A 22,923-nucleotide genomic window follows, 5' to 3' on the forward strand; every position below is an offset into this window, starting at 1 on the left:
TTCAATGCAATACATAATCTAACAGAGAGAGAAAAAATAATAAATAAACAAGTAAATCAATTATGAATATCGAATACATTATTTAAAAATGTGCAAAAACAGAAATACTATACATTAAAAAAAGTGAGGTAGTGTTCAAAGCTTTAAAGTCCATTCAGGAATCAGATGGCAGAGGGGAAGAAGTTGTTCCTGAATCGCTGAGCATGTGCCTTCAGGCTTCTATATCTCCTACCTGATGGTAATAGTGAGAAAAGTGCATGCCCTGGGTGCTGGAGGTCTTTAATAATGGATGCTGCCTTTCTGAGACACCGCTCCCTAAAGATGTCCTAGGTACTTTGTAGGCTGGTGCCTAAGATGGAGCTGACCAGATTTACAACCTTTTGCAGCTTCTTTCGGTCCTGTGTATTAGCCCCTCCATACCAGACAGTGATGCAGCCTGTCAGAATGCTCTCCAGAGTACAACTATAGAAGTTTTTGAGTGTATTTGTTGACATGCCAAATCATTTCAAACTCCAAATAAAGTATAGCCGCTGTCTTGCCTTCTTTATAACTACATCAATATGTTAGGACTAGGTTAGATCCTCAGAGATCTTGACACCCAGGACTTGGCTCACTCTCTCCACTTCTAATTCCTCTATGAGGATTGGTATGTGTTCCTTTGTCTTACCCTTCCTGAAGTCCACAATCAGCTCTTTCATCTTACTGACGTTAAGTGCCAGGTTGTTGCTACGGCACCGTTCCACTAGTTGGCATATCTCACTCCTGTACGCCTTCTCGTCACCAACCTGAATTTCTACCAATGGTTGTATCGTCAGCAAATTTGTAGATGGTATTTCAGCTATGTCTAGCCACACAGTCATGTGTATACAGAGAGTAGAGCAGTGAGCTAAGCACACACCCCTGAGGTGCGCCAGTATTGATCATCAGTGAAGAGGATACATTATCACCAATCCGCAGAGACTGTGGTCTTCCATTTAGGAAGTCAAGGATGCAATTATGTAGGGAGGTACAGATGCCTAGGTTCTGCAACCTCTCCATCAGGATTGTGGGAATGAAGTTATTACCTTTCAACCATCAGGCTCCTGAACCATCATGGATAACTTCATTCACCTCAAAACTGAATTGATTCCATAACATTTGGACTTACTTTCAAGGACTCTACAACTAATGTCCTTGGTATTATTTATTTCCTTATTATTTATTATTATTGTTTATTTTTCTCAGCTCAAGCTGGTAAAATCTGAGGTACAGACATAGTCAAGCACGCTCATTTGTCAATTGCTAGGAATTTTCGGACTATTCTAGTAGTGTTTATTGTTGTGGCTTTCTAAAGATTTACATAGATGTTACCGTATAGCCGAGTTGTTTAATGTTATTGCGTAGTGCCTTCGGGATGACACCAGCTGTGGACATTACAGATAATGATTGCAACATTTCAACAGTAAACCCACCCATGCTATGCTCGAGAGGGTATAAAGAGGTGTCTCTATGGGGACTTGACATTTGACTAACTTGTGCCTGAGGAAGACAGTTGGGTTTACCATTGAAACGTTGCAGTCAATATCTGTAAATACGTGACTGTTAAGGCCAAAGGATAGTATGGATAGATTTGATAACCAGCTACAAAGCTTCTGTAGTCAGTTGCAGGTATTACCATCAGGACAATGTGCATCTTGTTCATGTTCCAAAGTCTTTCAATTTCCTCTTTTAATTCAGTAAATTTCTGTGTTTTTCACTTACTGATTTCTGTAAGTTACATACATTTGAAATGGCTATATCTATTAAGTAAGTTGTTCTTGTTTGTTTATCCTGTATTATTATATCTGAATAGTTATTATGAATTCTCGTACCTGTAATAACCGATCAGTCATAATATAATTTGTGATATTCTGACTCTAAAACTGGATCAGTTTTGTATTTATAGTAAGGTGCGATTTCATTTATGATACTTGTATTTTAATGCAAGATTTTGATGAATGATGTTTGCCACTTGATTGTGTCTGTGTAAGTAATCAGATTGTGTTAAACTGCTATAGGATCCTATAATATGTTGAATTGTTTCTGGTTTTTCTTGGCATTTTCTACATTTATCATCTTGAACTTGTTGGTCTTTTATTATGTATTTTTGACAATTTTTTGAGTTAACTACCTGGTCCAGCATTGCCACAAGGAACCCTTCTGTTTCTAGGAAGAGGTCTCCAACTTTGAGCCAGGTGTTTGACACTTCTTTGTTGACATCTAGTCCGCTCGGATTATGGGGATGTCTTCCACGAAGTGACATGCTCTTTCATTGGTTAACCTTATCTTCAATAGTGCTAATGTCTTAATTTTTCTGGGTTGTGCTTTTATTTAAGTTTGCAGTGTACTCTTCTTATCAGAATTGCATATGCTTGCATGGACTGCTGATTCCTGTTTTTGTTGATGAAAGTATAGCCTTAGAAGTTTTACCTGACTATTATTATTATATTGTTATTATTACTCGTCTCTGCTTTGTATTTGCATAGTTTGTCTTATTTGCAAATTGGTTGTTTGTTAACCTCTGTTTTTGGGGAGAATTTAATTGATTCTATTGTATTGTTTTGCTCTTCTACAAGTACTTACAAAAAAATGAAACTCAGGTTAGTATATGGTCATTTATATGTACTTTGACAATGAATTTACTTTGAACTTTGACCTTTGACTGATCAAGTGAGCGCATTAGTGTGAGAGACATTTCATCTGAGTGAGGGCACAACCTCTACTCTGAGTATAATCTGGAAATATTTTTGTACTCATGACTGTAGCTGCAAATGCAATGTAATGAAGGTGTCATCTATCATCAACGATCCCCACCATCTGGGCCCAGTCATCTTCTCGCAGCTACCATCGGCAGGCTATATCAAAGCATAAAGTCCCACACCACCAGGTACCATAATGCTACTTCCCTTCAACCACTTGATTCTTGAATCAACATGCACAACCCTAATCACTATCTCAGTATAGAAACACTATGACCATTTTTGTTTCCTTTTTGTTTTAATTATGGTCTTTATTGCATAAGTTATGTTTAATATTTTTTCTCTTGTGAATGTTGTTTCTCTAATGCCATGTGCCTGTGAAACTGCTGCAAATACTTATCCATTGCACTTGTGCATACATATAGTTATCCATGTGACAATAAGCACGACTTTGAATTTGGCTAAATGCCCATTTTAAACAATAGGGATATCTCATTGCAAAAACCTCAAATCAGATTCACACTTCTGGAATTCAATTCCCAGTGTATAGATTTTTGATAATGTATACATTATTTTCATAGAAAGAGATAATGCACATTATTTTAAGATGCTTTCTTAAAGCTAATACTTGCTTAAAAGAGATTAGCCATCCCAAGCTAGCCTCATACGGACTTTTATATCATTAGGCAGATGAATAGTAATTAGTAGAGATGGGAAGTTCCTACAGAGACCAAAAAAATATTCTGTATGTTTCTCCTGCTGTGGAGACGAGTCAGTTCTGAAAATAAGGATGCTTCCTGTTGATGCTCCTGGGTCCCACTGCCACACAATGGCTGGCAATTTAGATACAGTACTTCAATGTAGTAAAATATCTCAAGTCATTTCATATATGAGAGTCAGATAATAAAATTTGATACAAAATGCTGCAAAGATATTGGGGCACAAAATTTGGTAGCTTTTAAAAGTTCTTAAAGGGAACAGAAGCAGAAAGAGAAGGAATTTATGAAGATGCAATCTACAAGTTGTGAAACCTTCCTGCTAAATGTGACATTGAATGAGCAGGCTGAAGCTGAATGGAGGAGAGGAGAGAAATCTAAAGGCAGTTGCAATCTCACCCTTTATTTTTATTTGCCTTTGCTAATGTGTGAGGCCTTCTGTACCCCTTTGACTGTGATTGCACCACCAAAATCCCATGAAAGCTCCTTTATTGAAATCTCCTGCTCCCTGATCTGCATGAGCCCTCTTGTGCCGATTCGACTGCGCCACTGTTGCTGTGACACTATAGAAAGTGCAGTGCAGGGAAATAAACTTCATTTGTTTACCTGCACTGCACTTTCTCTGTAATTGTAACATTATATTCTGCATTCAGTACCTTTACAGTATATTATTATTATACTCTATATAATATATTCTGTTACTGAAGATCAAAGTCCAAAAGTAGATCAGAACCCCAGATCAAAGCCTGAAAGTTGATTGGAAGTTAGAAACCTGGAGCCCTGAGCCTGTGCGTCTCTGAGAGACCATTGGGGAAGCTGAGAGCCCAATATCTATAAATCCACAAGTAGCTGGAGTCAAGAGGTAAAGAAGACAGCCTGAATTGGGGTTAGAGGAATGTCTATGTGCATGGGTGGATGGGCGAGGAGGAGGAGCAGGGCTTGTTTCGCTGTTGTTGTTTTGTCACTTGCTGTGTTCTGTTTCCTTGTGCTCTATCTCGTTCTGTCGAGCATGGCTATCTGGAATGTGTGGTGATACTTGCGGGCTGCTCCCAGCACATCTTTGGGTGTGTTGGTTGTTAACACAAACATTTCACTAAATGTTTTAATGTACATGTGATAAGTAGATCTGAATCTGAATCTCCATTCTGCTTTCTTTAACCTTGATGTACCTATATGTGGAGCAATTGATAGAATGGCATGCAGACAAAAGCTTTTCACTGTGACAGTAATAAACCAGTTACCAGTTGGCACTATCAGCCTCGTCCACTGATAAATCTATATCCAGTCACCACCCCTTCACTGTCGTATTCCAACAGTTTATTGTTGTCCTTGTGTAACCACAATGAGAGAAAAAAACGAAATGGAGAATGGGCACAACACACTGGACATGCATGGATAGGCTGTTAATAGATAATTAATAGTATAGATCAGGCGTAATGGTGCAAGACAGTTGTAGATCACTGCAAGTGGAAAATCAATATTTAATGAGGGGACAATTAGGTTGCTGGAAAAAAATTGCAAGTTTTGAGGAAGGAAATGAATTGTCAAAGGAATCTACCAGCTAAATATACCAAAATGTTTGGACGGCTTGAGGTGATAAAGTCCTTGATTTGCATTGAGGGAAGCTTTAAGGGAAAGACTTTTTCTGTCATCCTTGTAACAGTGACATGAGAAAAGATGTTAGCCTAGTTCTTCTCTTGTATAACTCCATCAAAATAAGTTGTTCAATTAAAGATTGCTTCCTGGATGGCTGAGATCTTATGTGAGTTCTGACTTTTTGGAATGGGTTTGTGTTGTTCCAGTATTTTTGAGAGTCATAGAATTATACAATACAGAAACAGGCCCTTCGGCCCAACTCAGCCATGCTGACAAAGATACATTCCTGAGCTGGTTCCATTTGTTTGCATTTGGCACATATCCCTCTAAACTTTGCTATCCATGAACTTGTACACGTGTACCAGATTTAGTAGTTGTCTAAGGTTTGTGGGAGTGGTGCTGGGGAAGAAAGGGAAGTTAAAGGTCAATACTGCTCTAGACCTCTGCTCTGTTCCACATTTAAAGGCCAGTGACATGGACATGCAGCAAAGGGTCTCCGCAGGTGGATGTCGGGTTAGCATGGACTGTGAATAAAGACCAATGAGGATAACAGCTGGTGACCTCCTAGGTGAGCAAGACCCCTCAGCTCAGTGGGTATCAGGATCAGAGTTTTGTGCAGGCAGAAGGCAAGAGGCAGTATGCACTCCTAGGTATGTGAGTTGGTGGGTCTGGAATTAGAGGCCTGGACTTTGGTGTCCTGTCATTTGCAAATCTGGAGTTCAAAATCGAAGACTAAAGTCGAAGGATGATTGGAAGTCCGGAACTCGAGGTCCAATGGCCAAAGACTTGGGTCAGCATCTGCGAGTCCAGTGGGGAAGTCAGAGTACCAGTGACTGTGAATCCATGAGTCCACTGGAAGCTGAAGGTGCATAGGCGGCTTGTCTGGGTTTGAGAACTGTCCATGTGAGTGAGTGATCGAGTGAATGGGAGAGAGGAAAGGAGCGAATTTTATTGTTGTTTTTATTTTGCTGTTGTTTGTGATGTTCTGATGATCATTGTGGGTATCCTAAATTCACAGCAGAATATGGAAACATTTCTGTTGGCTGCCCCCTGCACATCCTTAGGTTGTGTTTGTTGTTAATGTAAACGACACATTTCACTGCATGTTTTGACACACTTATGATAAATAAATCTGAATCTGAATACTGCATTTGTATCTCCTCTAGTAGTTCATTTACGTGGCCAAGTGGTTAAGGTGTTCGACTAGCGATCTGAAGGTCGTGAGTTGGAGCCCCAGCCGAGGCAGCGTGTTGTGTCCTTGAGCAAGGCACTTAATCACACAGTGCTCTGCGATGACACTGGTGCCAACCTGTATCGGCCCTTGCCCTTCCCTTGGACAACATCGGTGTCGTGGAGAGGGGAGACTTGCAGCATGGGCAACTGCCAGTCTTCCGTACAACCTTGCCCAGGCCTGCGCCCTGGAGAGTGAAGACTTTCCAGGCGCAGATCCATGGTCTCGCAAGACTAAGGGATGCCTTTAATTAATTAATTTTAAGTAGTTCATTCCATATACCCACCACCTGTTGTGTGAAAAACCTGCTTCTTGGTTACCTTTCAAATCTTGCCCCTTTACCTTAAAACTGCACCCTTTACTTTTAGACTCCATGACCTTGGGAAAAAACATTGTGATAATCCCCCTTCTCTAAGTCCCTTGTGAAGTTATAAATCTTTATCAGATTACCCCCCAGACTCTTTTCTTAAAGAAAAAAAAGAGTCCCAGTCTATCCTCCTAACTCAAGCCCTTTAATCCAGGCAATATACTTGTTCATCTTTCTTGAACTCTCTCCAACTTAATCACTTCTCCTTTTTCCTCTGGTGCAGCACCAAAACTGCACATAATACTCCAAGTGTAGTTGCACCATCATCCTGTATTGTTGTAACAGGTCATCCCAACTTCTCTACTCACTGCCCCATCAGATGCATGCTGTATGCAATCATCACCACTTTGATTGCCTGTGAAGCCACTTTCACAGGGAACTATGTACTTATACACTTTGGTCTCTCTATAACACTCTCCAGAGCCCTGTCATTTAGTATGTAAATACTGCCTTGGTTAAACTCCCCAAAATGGAACACATTGCTCTTGTCTATACTTCTGTTGCATTACTATGATGATGACACATATATCTGTTTGATGTGTGAGTTTCACCCCAGTGGTTGTAAAAAAGCTTGTTATTTCTCTACAGATCAAGCAGATTTTACTAACACTGTTTCACCTGAAAAAGCAAGGTGTTTAAAGGACCAGTTTTGTTCTGTACCTTCACTGAGATATTTAACCAGAAAAGGCCTCACATGTCTCCTTTGACCATTGAGGCCAAGGTCACGGGAACTCCAAGCTTCCTAACTTCAGGACGATCCCAATCTATAGGAACCTCTCACCTTGCTTGCCCGTCTTGCTGACTCCATTCCCAATAGGAGAGACTTTTCCTTTCTCTTGAGTTGAAAGGACTGGACAGGGTGGGTAGAGGAATTGGCCTGTATTGTAGGCCTCTACAAAGTGGCACAGGTCCTGTAGAGTTTTCCCTTAGGAACATCAACCCATGTGTCTTTCTCAAAGATTATGCTTCCTGCAGGTATAGTTCATCGTCTGCCTTCCCATGTCCCAGTGAGCACTCTTTATTTGTCCATCTGAGCTGCACTTTCTAGTAAATGTAAGTCTATACTGCATTCTTTTTCTGCTTTTACCCTGTGCCACCTCAATGTATTGATGTTTTGAAAGGATCTGTACAGATGGCATGGAAAACAAAGTTTTTCACTGCACTGTGGCACATATGAAAATAGTAAATAATTCAATTGGAGTCTTTGGTATTGGTATTGGTTTATTATTATCACATGTACCAAGATACATTAAACAGCTTGTCTTTTATATAAATCAAGTCATTACACAGTTCATTGAGCTAGAATAAGGTAAAACAATAACAACACTGAATAAAGTGTAAAAGCTACAGAGACAGTGTAGTGCAGGTAAATGATAATGTGCAAGTTTATAATGAATAGATTGTGAGGCCAAAAGTCCTCCTTGGACCCTTGTGAAAACATGATTTTCTAGTGCAATTCTCTGAAGGTTTCTCATCTTTGTCCTTCCACTCCCATTCTGCTCTGCACTTTGCCTGCCTATAGATACTGAACTTTTCCTTTCTCCTCCTGCCCTTGCTGAAGTTAGAAAGTCAATGCCTCTGACTTCTCTCTCTGGACTGTTTCCAAAGCCTGCGATCTGGTTGTAGCTGTTTCCAGCCTCTGTTGGTGCACAGAGGCTGCAATGTACTGAGCCGATATCAGCAAGCCCTGGCTGAAAGCAACATCACTTAAGGTATTTTTGAAACTCTTGAGTCGTCTCCACATTGCAACACAATCCTCCCACAAGGCAACATGCTCAAACTAAGCCTGATTCAGGCAACTCAGTAACTCTGTAAACAGCAGAAGCTCTGCCGTCATCAGAACCTATGCAGTCTCTTCCACAGAGTCGTCTGAAGTGACCTCTCTACCTTGCATTCTCACCTTCCTCCTTATCCATGGTTCTCGGTAATGATATGGCCACTATCTGATAAAAGGTTGTCCCCTGCTGTCCAAATGTCTCACAGGCTTTTTCCCCATACTGTTTGCTGTCAAGGACTATGAATGTTTCCCTTGCTCTGAAAATGCCAAATCACTGACACACTGTCTGAGGCTGTTCATAATAGGCTCTCCTCCACTATGGAATAACATTCCTGGTTCACTTTTTCCCTTGCTGCCTGAACCATGCATCATGGTTTTGTATGGTAAATGCCCACGTCAGCCATTACTGTCTGGTTTGGTGCAGCATCCTCTCACAGTATATGAAAAATACAGTGAACTGTCATGAAGTTGTTATTGGCTGCTGTCTGCCATCACTGCAGGACATGTATGTGTTCAGAACAAAAAAAAGAGAGCTGAAAAAAGATCACTGCGGACATTATTCACCACGGAAACTGCCTTTTCTAAAAGATCCCTTCAGGAAAGCAATATTAACAGCTCCCCAGCAGTTAATCTGATCAATTATTCTAGTTAGCACCTTCCCCACCTATTCACCTCTATTGCATACCCCTATCACTGCATTGCACTGTAAACACTTATTATAACATTGTTTACATTGTAAATATACTGCATGCTTGTATTTATGCACATTTTATTCCATATCCTTACCTTAACCTCTAACTTTATTTTTGCATAATTCATTATTCTTCATGATTGTTGCATGTTGCTTTTTTTTTTGCATATCGCACCCTGACCAACACACCTGAGAAAATTCACAAGACATCTAAATGTATATGACAAATAAAGTTGACCTTTGTTCCTTGATCCTCTGCTGGAGACCACAAGAAACTGCAGGGAGATGTGATCGCAGCACAGCACACCACGGAAACCAACCACCCCTCCATGAACTCTGTCTATACCTCTTGCTGCCCCTGTAAAGCAGCCAGCAAAATCAAAGACCCCACCTACCCTGGACACCCTCTCCTCTCTTCCCTCCCATTCGGCAGAAGGTACAAAAACCTGAAAGCATATATTACCAGACTTGAGGATAACTTCTAACTTGCTACTATAAGTCTATTGAACGGTCCCCAAGTACAATAAGATGGACTCTTGACCTTACAGTCCACCCTCACTATGACTTGTACTTTTACAATGCTTTATCCTACATTGTATTATTGTTTTACCTGGCACTACCTCAATGCACAGCCATAATGTATTGAAATATATGAACAGTATGTAATATAAGTTTTTTACTGTACCTTGGTACATGTAACAATAATAAACCAAGGTGCCAATTTACCAATTGTATCTCAGCCTCATGTGACCTCCACAGATCTTTTAATAATGATGCCACCTCCCCAGGTATCTCACTGCCATTGTCCTGATAGGTTTCTTCTCACTTGCTGCCCTACAGTGAAATAGATCAAAGTCTAACTCAAGCTGGAGACAAGCAGTCAACAGCAGACACTTATAGAATTCTTAAAAGTCTCCTAATGTTCTTGTTATATTCCATGAGGCGCATTTATCACCAGATCACCCTTTTTGGGAAATTCCTCTTGACATGTGGGTTCACCACAACCCTTGGCACTGAATCATTTGATCTGTTATCATCTCACTGGCACACAACCACTGACGATTTTGACTCAACTTCTGGATTGCTTCATCCTTGGAGGCTCTCATGTTTGGTGGGTAGATCTGTCTTAGAATCAGAGTCATACTGAACCACTGAGCATCTACTTATATCCATCCTAAATTAATTCTACTTTCTTTTCTGCAGATCTTCATCATCCACCAAGATTTGCCCTCATAGCTTTATTTACTTGTATACAGTTTACTCTGTGAGCTTCATATGAGCAAGACATTTTATTGCACCCAAATGCATGTGACAATAAACTAAGCTAAATCTGATGCTACCACCAGCACAGATTCTACCATGGTGGACAACTGACCTACCAACCCGCAGGGCTTTGAGGTGTGAAGGGGGAACTAGAACACCTGGAGGAAACCTACGTGGGCACTAAAAGAACATACAAACTCCACAAAGGACAAGATTGAACCCTGGGTCTCTGGTCCTATGAACAACTTGTCCTTAGTGCAGGGAAGTGTGAGGTGTTGCACTTTGGAAGGACAAAGCAGCCTAGGACTTACAAAGTGAATGGTAGGGCACTGAGGGGTGTGGTAGAACAGAGGCACCTGGCAATACAGATCCATAATTTCTTGAAAGTGGCGTCACAAGTTGATAGGACCATAAAGAGTGCTTTTGGCACATTGGCCTTCATAAATCAAAGTACTGAGTCCAGGATTTGTGCATTCTAGGCTAATATTTCAGAGAAATTTGGATAGGTACTGTGCATGGAAACTTAAAGCACACGGTATTGGGGGTAAGGTATTGATGTGGATAGAGAATTGGTTGGCAGGCAGGAAGCAAAGAGTGGGAATAAGTGGGACCTTTTCAGAATGGCAGGCAGTGACTAGTGGGGTACCGCAAGGCTCAGTGCTGGGACCCCAGTTGTTTACAATATATATTAATGACTTAGATGAGGGAATTAAATGCAGCATCTCCAAGTTTGCGGATGACATGAAGCTGGGCGGCTGTGTTAGCTGTGAGGAGGATGCTAAGAGGATGCAGGGTGACTTGGATAGGTTAGGTGAGTGGGTAAATTCATAGCAGATGCAATTTAATGTGGATAAATGTGAAGTTATCCACTTTGGTGGCAAAAACAGGAAAACAGATTATTATCTGAATGGTGGCCGATTAGGAAAAGGGGAGGTGCAACGAGACCTGGGTATCATTATACACCAGTCATTGAAAGTGGGCATGCAGGTACAGCAGGTGGTGAAAAAGGCAAATGGTATGCTGGCATTTATAGCAAGAGGATTCGAGTACAGGAGCAGGGAGGTACTACTGCAGTTGTACAAGGCCTTGGTAAGACCACACCTGGAGTATTGTGTGCAGTTTTGCTCCCCTAATCTGAGGAAAGACATCCTTGCCATAGAGGGAGTACAAAGAAGGTTCACCAGATTGATTCCTGGGATGGCAGGACTTTCATATGATGAAAGACTGGATGAACTAGGCTTATACTCATTGGAATTTAGAAGATTGAGGGGGGATCTGATTGAAACGTATAAAATCCTAAAGGGATTGGACAAGCTAGATGCAGGAAGATTGTTCCCGATGTTGGGGAAGTCCAGAACGAGGGGTCACAGTTTGAGGATAAAGGAGAAGCCTCTTAGGACCGAGATTAGGAAAAATTTCACACAGAGAGTGGTGAATCTGTGGAATTCTCTGCCACAGGAAACAGTTGAGGCCAGTTCATTGGCTATATTTAAGAGGGAGTTAGATATGGCCCTTGTGGCTAAAGGGATCAGGGGTATGGAGGGAAGGCTGGTAAGGGTTCTGAGTTGGATGATCAGCCATGATCATACTGAATGGCGGTGCAGGCTCGAAGGGCCGAATGGCCTACTCCTGCACCTATTTTCTATGTTTCTATGTTTCTATGGATGTGAAGGGACCTTCAAGGTAGGTACCCAATACTATTTTCTTCCAACTCAGTGGAAGATGTCTCAGGTAGTTCCAATACAGATCTCATCCCAATGGATTGATATAGCATGGATCAATTTACCTACTGCTCAGTCCTGCTGTGAATGCACTGTTAACTCCTCTTTAAATGTGTTCTGTATGCCAACATTCACCACCTTCTCAATCAAAGCTGGTGAGTGGGTTGTTCCTGAGTGGGACTGTTCCATACCCTTTCTCATTCATTCTGAGACCAACAGGAATTGTTATGTTGTTACCAGTTACTTTCATGAGTAGATTTTATTCCCATGAAATATGACCTGTTGATGCTTTGGGCTGAGACCCATTAGCAGGACATCAGGAGTGTTTGGCCTCAAAATGTCAACTGTTTAATTCCTTCCATAGAAACTGCTTGATTTGCTGAGTTCCTTCAGTATTTTGTGTGTGTTACTCAAGGTTTCCAGCATGTACAGAATCGTGTGCCTGTGTGAATATGGCTTCTTCCCTGACAATCATAGTACTAGGCTACTTCAAACAACAATTTGGGCTGGTAGTTCCCACAACAACCCTGGCAAGGTCTCTCACCTTTTGGTCAAAGAGCTACATTTTAACAGGTGTATTATAGTGGAGAAAGAGACAGAAAGGCAGTGAATTGGGGGAATATTATAGAATTTGGGCTTGGACCGTGGAAATGTTTGAACAAGGGAGGTGAATAACACATGTGCCAGAAGAGGTCGAGGTTTTGATGATTACAAGCTATTATAATATGATTACACTAAACTATTCTAATAATAATAAAATTTTATCCTCACGTCAAAATTGGTTGCCTTGGTGCAAATACAAGGTAGGTAGCGTGGCTGCAGAATATCTGATCTTGATGCTTGAGGCATCAAGATGCTGGGATAGGCTTGAGAGAGTAGCACTGCACACATATCCATTCCAGATGAGTGATAAGTCAGGCCATTTCTAAATGCCTGAGGCAAAGGGATTGGCTCATTCTGATTGACACAGGCAACAGCAAATCATAACATGGTCACAATCAGAAAAAAGAATCAGGTTTAATATCACTGGAAACAACAGGAATTCTGCAGATGCTGGAAATTGAAGCAACACACATCAAAGTTGCTGGTGAACGCAGCAGTCCAGGCAGCATCTCTAGGAAGAGGTGCAGTTGACGTTTTGGGCCGAGACCCTTGGTCAGGACTAACTGAAAGAAGAGTGAGCAAGGGATTTGAAAGTTGGAGGGGGAGGGGGAGATCCAAAATGATAGGAGAAGACAGGAGGGGGAAGGATAGAGCCAAGAGCTGGACAGGTGATAGGCAAAAGGGGATACGAGAGGATCATGGGACAGGAGGTCCGGGAAGAAAGACAAGGAGGAGGGGGTGACCCAGAGGATGGGCAAGAGGTATATTCAGAGGGATAGAGGGAGAAAAAGGAGACCTGACGCAGACTGGGAGACCGCTTTGCTGAACATCTACGCTCTGTCCGCCAGAGAAAGCAGGATCTCCCAGTGGCCACACATTTTAATTCCACATCCCATTCCCATTCTGACATGTCTATCCACGGCCTCCTCTATTGTAAAGATGAAGCCACACTCAGGTTGGAGGAACAACACCTTATATTCCGTCTGGGTAGCCTCCAACCTGATGGCATGAACATCGACCTCTCTAACTTCCGCTAAGGCCCCACCTCCCCCTCGTACCCCATCTGTTACTTATTTTTATGCACACATTCTTTCTCTCACTCTCCTTTTTCTCCCTCTGTCCCTCTGAATATACCTCTTGCCCATCCTCTGGGTTCCCCCACCCCTTGTCTTTCTTCCCGGACCTCCTGTCCCATGATCCTCTCGTATCCCCTTTTGCCTATCACCTGTCCAGCTCTTGGCTCCATCTCTCCCCCTCCTGTCTTCTCCCATCATTTTGGATCTCCCCCTCTCCCTCCAACTTTCAAATCCCTTACTCACTCTTCCTTCAGTTAGTCCTGACGAAGGGTCTTGGCCTGAAACGTCGACTGCACCTCTTCCTACAGATGCTGCCTGGCCTGCTGCGTTCACCAGCAACTTTGATGTGTGTTGCTTTAATATCACTGGGATGTCATGAAATTAGTTGTTTCGTAGCAGCAGTATATTGCAGTACATATAAATTTTTTTTAAAAACTATAAATTACAATAAGGAATATATTGTTTGTACTACTTAATTAAATTAAGTAAGTAGTGAAAAAAAGAGCAAAAAAAAGAAATTGTGAGGTAGTGTTTATGGATTCATTGTTCATTCAGAAATCTGATGACAGAGGGAAGAAGCTGTTCCTGAAATGTTAATTGTGTATCTTCAGGCTCCTGCATCTCCTCCTTGATGGTAGCAATGAGAAGGGGGCATGTCCTGTGCGATGGCGTTCCTTAATGATGGAGGCATTACCTTTTGAAGGTGTCCTCGGTGCTGGGGAGCTAGTGCCCGTGGTAGAGCTGGCTAAGTTTACAAATTTCTACAGCTTTTACCAATCCTGTGCAGTGGCCGCTCCAGACTGCACAGTGATGCAACCAGTTATAATGCTGCAGAAATTTGCGCATGTCACTGTCTGGTATGGAGGGGCCACTGCACATATCAAGTCTCCTCAAACTCCAAATGAAATATAGCCACTGTTGAGCCCTCTTCGTAATATGTTGGACCCAGTATAGATCTTCAGAGATGTTGACACCCAGGAACTTAAAAATGCTCTTCCAATTCGCTCAATAAAGACTAGTGTGTGTTACCCTGACCTGCGCTTCCTGAAGTCCACAATCCATTCCTTGGTCTTACTGACATTGAGGGCAAAATTGTTGTTGTGACATCAGTCAACCACCTGAACTATCTTGCTCCTGTACACCTCCTCCTCACCACTTGAAATTCTGCCAACAATAGTTGTGTCATTAGTAAATGTATAGATGGTATTTGAGCTGTGTCTAGCCACACAGTTGTGGGTGTAGAGAGATTAGAGCAAAGGGCTAAGCATGCATCTTTGAGGTACACCAGCGTTGACTGTCAGCAAGGAATAGATCTTATTTCTGATCTGCACTGACTATGGTCTCCTGCTGAAGAAAGAACCAGTTTCAAGGGAGGTAGAGGCCCAGGTTTTTGATGAGAACTGAGGGTATGATGGTGTTGATTGCTGAGCTGTCGTAATAAACAAAAGCCTGACATAAATATTGCTATTGTCCAGATGATCCAAGGCCGAAAGAAGAGCCAACAAAATTGCATCTGCTGCAGACCTACTGTGGCAATAGGCACATTGTAGCATGTCCAGATCTTGGCTTAGGCAAGAGTTGATTCTGGTCATGACCAATCTCTCAAAGCACTTCATCACAGTAGGTGTGAGTGCAGCTGGGTGAAAATCTTTGAGACAGCTTACTCTGCTCTTCTTGGGTACTGGTATGATTACTTCCTTTTGAAGCAGGTGGGAACCTCTGATTGCAAGAATGAATGATTGAAAATATCCTTGAATACTCCTGCCAGGTGTAGTTTTATTCTCCCCTTCAAAGTGTGCATAAAAGATGTTGAGTTCATTTGGGAATAAAGCATCACAGCCATTCATGATGTTAAATTTCACCTTGTAGGAAGTTATAGCCTGCAAATTCTGCCAGAGCTCACCTGCATCGAATTCCATCTCTAACTTCAATCAGAATTGTTTCTTCACCCTTAAAATAGCCATCCTTAGCTCATATCTGGACTTTTTGTATAGTTCTGGATCACCATTCTTGAATGCCACAGATTTAGCCCTCAGTAGACTGTGAATATCCTGGTTCATCCATAGCTTTTGGTTTGGGTTTGTCTGGTATGTTCTCGAAGCACAGACTCATCCACACAGGTCCTGATAAGTTGGTGACAACTGTGGTGCATTCATTCTGATTTGAAGATGAGTCACTGAATATTGTCCAGTCCACGTACTCAAAGTAGTCCTGTTAGTGCTCCTCTGCTTCCCTTGTCTGTACCTTCTTGGCCCTCACCACTGGTACTGCAGTCTTTAGTCTCTGCCTATATGCCAGGAGTAGATATGCAGTCAGGTGAATGGACTTTGCAAAGAGTGCCTGTAGGATGGCACGGTAAACGTTCTTGATAGTGGTATAACAGTGCTCAAGTGCGTTGGCTCCTCTGGTTCTACAGGTGATATGTTGGTGGTAGTTGTTCAGAAACTTCTTCAAGCTGGCCTGGTTGAAATCCCCACAATGATAGGGAAGGCAACAGGATGCACTGTTTTGTGACTGCTGATTATGATGCTCAGCACCTCCAGAGTCCATAGAACTAAAATGTACACCATTATCAGGATGTTGGTGGAAAATTCCCTCGGCACATAAAATTTACAACACTTGACCACCAGGTGTTTGAGGTCAGGTGAGAGAACTGAGACGGAACTGTGCACCACAACGAGTTAATCATAAAACATACTCCATTTCCTCTACTTTTAAAAGACTGAGCTGTCCTATCTTTGTCAAGAATGGTGAGGTCATCTGGCTGCAGCACTGAATCCAAAATGGCGGGTGTGAGCCATGTTTCCATAAAGCAAAGTATATAGCAGTCCAGAGACTTTAAATTCACCAGCAGCATAGTCTGGAGTGGGGTTCAAAAGCTTCTGCACTTCACCTGTACCTGCAGATCAGCTCAGCTTCCGTGTTTCCATTTTCTTAAAGGGAAACTGCACTTGCTGTCTGCTATCTGCTGATATCACGAGATTTGAGTATCAAAAGATTTTTTTAAACATATTAGAACAATGTTACTTACTGAAATATGGAGGGTTGTGTCCACAGATTTCAGCTGTTATCCTTCTCTTTGGCTTCAACAGGATATATAACGAACGAGCGACTTTGCAGAGTTCCAAGTGATTGAGATGCTCTAGGTCAAGTCAGGTGGGTAGGGCCAAGAAATCCAACAAGCAGCCTTTGAAAATAAGAATTGTGTTTCCAGAATTAATGCAGCACTTTCTTAGAGATGGATTGATTTTTGAGCTAGAGGTGAATTGAAGGTTATATGGATCAGGCACGATAGTGGATCAGAGACCAACAAATGAGGCATGATCTTATTAAATGGAGAAAGGGGCTCGAGAGGCTGGCAGATTTATTTTTTCTCCTAATATCTGGAACAGGTAAAATAAAGGAGGGTTGGACAGGCTATTCTTATTGCCTCTGAAGTAAACCCTTGAGACATGGGGCTTGTTCTCTTTTATTAGATGAGGCGTTCAGCTCAAGAATCAGGGAGTTATTTCACAATCTTATAAAGCTTTGGTTAGGCCAGATGGGGAGCACTGCATTTAAGCCTGGTGCCCCTTTATAGGAAGGATGTTGAGGCTTTGAAAAGGATGCTGCCTGGATTAGAGGGTGTGAGCTATAAAGATAGGTTCAATCAATCAAACAAAATAAATTTATTATCAAAGTCACCATATGTGTCATCGTATACTACTCTGAGATTTATTTTCTTGTGGGCATTCACAGTAAATACAAAGAAACAATATATTAATGAAAAACTGCACACAAAGATGGACAAACAACCAATGTGATAAAGACAATAAATTGTGCTTAAAAGGAAATTGCTGTCTACAGATTGCAGTGATAATAGTTCAAAAGTACATCTAGAAGTTCTGTGAGCTGCCTGCAGAACATTGCCGTATATTGCCAGCATCATCTTGGAAAGTTTGTACAAGCTTTAGCTGGAGGGTCAGAGGCTGAGGAGAGACCTAATACAATTGTGACAGGTATGGATAGAATAGAGAGTTGCTATCTTCGTCTCAGAGTAGAAATGTCAAATACTAGAGAACATGCATTTAAGGCAAGGGTGGGGGATGCATTTTAAAGGAGATGAGCCATACAATTGTTTAATGGACAAAATAAAGACAGCTAGGATTAGATGTCATTAGCTTTCGTACCTTTTAAAGTGGAGGGGTCTTTCAACACTGACAGGATGGGCTGAATCCTTTTCTTCTGTTTGGCATTGTCCTCAGACCTCATACTACGGAAGTCTTAAAAGACAGAGATAAATGTTTGCAGGTTCAACATACAGACTAGTTGCTTACATAAAGTGCTGGGCTTTGCTCTACCCAACCACTTCACATGGCCTCGTTTTCAAGAGAAGTAAAATTTATGGCTGAAGGAAGATAGGAAATCATTTGAGGAGGTGAAGATAAAAATAAATGTGTTTACATGAAGACAGCCTCAAAGCATAAATTTTGTGAGAGGAGAGATTACGTACAGTCTGGGGGTTATTTAGGCAATTCATTAAAGCAGCCATCTGAGGGAGAAAAGTGAGTGCATTCTAATGGTAGCTGCATCTTCGTTCGGGCTTGTACTGAATTCAAAAGGAATCATTATGCAGCTAAAGTGTCGTATAAAGGCTAAGTCAATCAATATACAACGTACGCTGTCTTTAGGAGATCTTTTGCAAACTCTTTTTCCAAACTAATTCACACTTAATGCTTGATGTTACAGTGTGAGTTTGTCAACACTGTATATCAGAAATAAGAGAAAGGTTAACAGCAGGGCTTCTTGAAGGAAGAGCATTTTGGGGAGGGAATTGTAACGGACAGAGAGTACGTCAAATGGTGTGTGTGTGTGTGTGTGCGGGGTAATTGTCAGAGCATTATGGGAAGTGGGGCCTATGATGGATATTGTGAGAAGTAGGGCTTGTTGGGGTTTGTGGTTGGATATTGGTGTTGGGTTAAGGCTTCTGGTGTGAGCATAGTAGAAAGAGGCTGAAGTCATTTTTTTGGCGTCTATGACTGATGCCAGTTGGTATCGTGAGCAGCACAGCTTCAAGGGGATCTGGGTGAGCCCTTTGTGAAGGACATACAGTGGTTGGGGCAGTGTAGGGATTTGGGGATTGTTGTGGGTGAAGATTGTAGGAAATGGAGCTTGTGAGTGGCATTGTGGGAAGTGGGATTTGTTATGGAAGTGGCTTGTGATTGGACAGAGTTTATGGCATGACTACTGTAGACAGTGATGTTTGTAAGTGAGGAATTATAGGGTTTTGGGGATTATTGTGCAGGCACCTTATTTGCCTCACAGCTGCTCTTAAAAGTTCTTGCGGGAAGGACTACTCTGACTGAAATTTATTTTGAGGTCACAAGCCCTTATCCGTGGGGCCCTCCAACCTTGGGATTCACTGTTCTTTGTCCTCAGCACCTGCAGCCTCAAAGTCTGTCCAATTTCAAGTTCAAACTGAGGTAAAATTGTCATTTGACTAAACAGATGAATACAGCAAAACAAAGCAGTATTCCTCTGGGGCCAAGGTGCAAAACAAAGTAACAACAGTCACACATGTCATATATAACTATAACTATCCATGTGGATTGTTGGACCTAAGACCTGGACTCTGGATCCTTCCACGAACTATTCATTTACTACTCCTGACTACCTCCCTTCATCCCTGTCCATAAACCCTAACCTGTCCCCTAACTTACTACACTGTTCCCAAAACCACCCTGATGAACTGAACCTAGAAAGTAACTACGTCTAAGGGTTGCATATTTTGGTACTGCCCTGAGAAAAGTATTGGACATCCTTGTCTTGCATGGGTCTTTTAAAGACCTAAGGATATGGTTTTGGTGATTTTCACTACTGTGAAGCAACAATAGAGGAAAACAGTGATCAGCAAATGTTCGGTGGATCTGTTGTGTGGAAGCAAGTTAAACACACACAAAATGCTGAACTTGTTAAATGGTCACAATCATAAGTTTTTGCATTATTGGAGAATCTGAAGATGAATGATGTAAGATGTGACCCTGTTTCGCAAAGGTTGCACTGACACATGTCTGCCAATGCAAAGCCCCCAATCAGTGGCTGACTATTCCCTAATGAGTGAGCCTTTGAAGAGAGCAGTACCTTTGTGCTAAGTACATGACAGCCCTTTGCAGTCACAGCCACACAATGCAGAGCGATTAGTCACATTAAATTGATTATCACCTGACTTGTTTGCCTTCTTTTATTTTTCTCCACATTATCTGGAGCACACGCAGTGGTTTGTACCTGAATAATTAGAAGAAAAAAAGACTACTTGCTTTGAAGAAGAAGAATCAATACAGAAACTAAAAATATAAAGCATAATTTCAGCAGCATATTGAATATAAAGTTATTATTGTTGGTGTCATTTAGATGCTCTTGACGAGATGTACAGCACAGCAGAATACAATCTGGAGAAAATACATTTTTTTACCTGTTTTTAAGAATAACTGGTAAAGAGACTCAAAAAAATCAACAACAAACTGAATACTAAATGTTTATTTGTGGTGACGTTTTGATGCTTGGATTAGAAAATCTATTGCATATCATAATGTTGTTTACATGTATCAGCCTGAAGAGTTTAATCAGAAAATTGATTGTTAAACATGGTCATTAACCTGTTGCATTGGTCATGTAGCCTTTGTGATGTGCCTGTAATGCACTGGTGCATTGAGAAATCTACTGCACGATTCTTGGAGAGTTACCTTGGATCAAAAAAGACATCAGATGCTGGAAATACAAAACAAAAGCAGCAAATGTCAGAAGCATTGAGCAAGCTATGTGGAGAGAGAGGCTGAGTCAATGTTACAGGTGAATCCGCCTTCCTCGGGAGAGAGATTCACTCATTTGTGCCTTCACTGTATGCTTTAACATTGTTCTTTATCACTGGTCTCAAAATGTTGTTGTGTAAGCAGCATTCATAATGAAATTCTCAATAAGTATTGCCATTTGTGGTATGGTACTCTATGGTGTACAATACCAGAATTATTTGTAACACACACAAAATGTTGGAGAAACTCAGCAGGTCAGGCATAATCTATCAAGGGAAATGAATAGTCGATGTTTCGGCTTGAGATGCTTCATCAGGACTTGACCTAAAATGTTGACTGTTTAGTGCCCTCTATAGGATGCTGCTTGACCTGCTGAGTTCCTAAAGCATTTTATGTGTGTTGCTCACATTATGTGTGTTTCAGCATCTGCAGAATCTCTTGTGCAATGTTTTGTTGGCACTGTTAGTCCAGAGACTTGGATTTTTTTTATTGCTTATTCAAATCCAATCAATGAAGCTAGCGAGTTCCAATTCAAGTAACTAAATAAAGCATTGAGTCTCCTGGATTGTCGTAACAACTTTTTGGCCTCTAATGGACTTCAGTGAAGAAGAAACACATTTTATTCTGATCTGACCTATGTTTAATTGCCAGCAACACAGAAAAATGTGGAGAGATTCAGTGGATTAGGCAACACCTCTGGAGGGAAATGGACAGTCAACTGCATCCAGATGAATGGTCTGAACACAAAACATAGATTGTCCATTTCTCGCCACTGAAGCTACCTAAGTTCCTCCAATGCCTCTTGTGTTACTCCAGATTCCAAAATCTACATCTCTTGTCCCTCCGTGTAATTACCAATCCAGCAACGAAGCTGGCTCTGAGATAGAATGACCATACTGTTCAAAGGCCAGTTAGACATCTAAATGAGGCCACCTAAAAGAGCTGGTTCCTCAAGAAGGAAGCATCCATCACTAAAGACCTTAGAGAATCAAAGGCAGGAATGGGATATGAAGTGGGTGATCAGACAGTATGGAACAGGCCCAAACTAGCTGAGTGGCCAATTCTTGCTCCTGTTTTCCATATTACTACACTAAGTGAGCACTTTATTAGATAGCTGCTGCAGCTAATAAAGTGGCCACTGAGTGTTTTTCATGGTCTCCAGCTGCTGTAGCCCATCTACCCAAGGTTTGATGAGCTGTGCATTCCGAGGTGCTTTTCTGCACAACACCGTTGTAACGCCTGGTTATTTGAGTTACTGTCACCTTCCTGACAGCTTGAACCAGTCCAGCCAATCTCCTCTGACCTCTCTCATTAATGAGATGCTTTCACATATAGAACTGTCACTGACTGGATGTCTTTTTTGTTTTTTGCACCATTCTCTGTAAACACTAGAGAATGTTGTATGTGAAATTCCCAGAAGACCAGCAGTTTCTGAGATAATCAACCCACTCCGTCTGACACCAACAATCAAGTAACACAGGTCACATTTTTCCCCAGTATGAAGTTTGGTCTGAACAACAACTGAACCTCTTGACCATGTCTGCATACTTTTATTCAATCAGTTGCTGCCACATGATTGACTGATTAGATATTTGCAATAACAACCAGGTGTACTATGTACCTAATGAAGTGGCCATAGAGTGTTTGTCATGGATATATAGAAAGTAATAGGAGTATGTCATGGTGGTATAGTGGACAGAAACTCCCCATCACAGTACCAGAGACCCGGGTTCTATTCTGACCTTGGCTATTGTCTGTGTGGACTTTCCACATTATCTCTGTGAATAATTGGGTTCCTCTTGGAGCTCCATTTTCCACCCAAAGTCCAAAGGCATGTGACACTGAGACCCTCTGTTGGTCAGGGTTGACCTTAAATGTTGCATCCTAGTTGTCTACATTGATCCGCAAACCAGTACACAAGCCAGGGCAGTGTGATATGGAGAGTGAGCTGTTGCCCATGCAGCTGTCTCCACCTCTCCACACAGCTGATAAATTCAAAGGAACTGTTTGGTACCAGCGGTGTCACAGGAATTTCCAGTCAGCAGTGAACTCAACGTAGGACTGCTTAGAGACTCCAGCTCAGGAATATTTCTCAGTATTTAGTCCCAAAGCCTTCCTCATGAGAGGGTATAGCTGCAAGGCAGCAGAAGATTGAGATCAGAGTTTCCCTTCTCCAAGATGAGCTGCTAATATCATGGTCCGGTCCGTGAAGTCCGCATTCCAGTTCATGGTCCAGTCCATTGATCCTTATTCCAGGTTTTCTGGTTTTCCCTTGTCCTGCTGTGTGCCTTAATTGAGGCACATGATTCTCATTTTGGGCCGCCTACATAAGCAGCTCCTGGGTTCAGCTTCAGTTGCTGGACTGTTCCCTCCCCTT

This window comes from Mobula birostris, chromosome 18 (genome assembly GCF_030028105.1).
Source record: "Mobula birostris isolate sMobBir1 chromosome 18, sMobBir1.hap1, whole genome shotgun sequence".
NCBI classification, from domain to species: Eukaryota; Metazoa; Chordata; class Chondrichthyes; order Myliobatiformes; family Myliobatidae; genus Mobula; species Mobula birostris.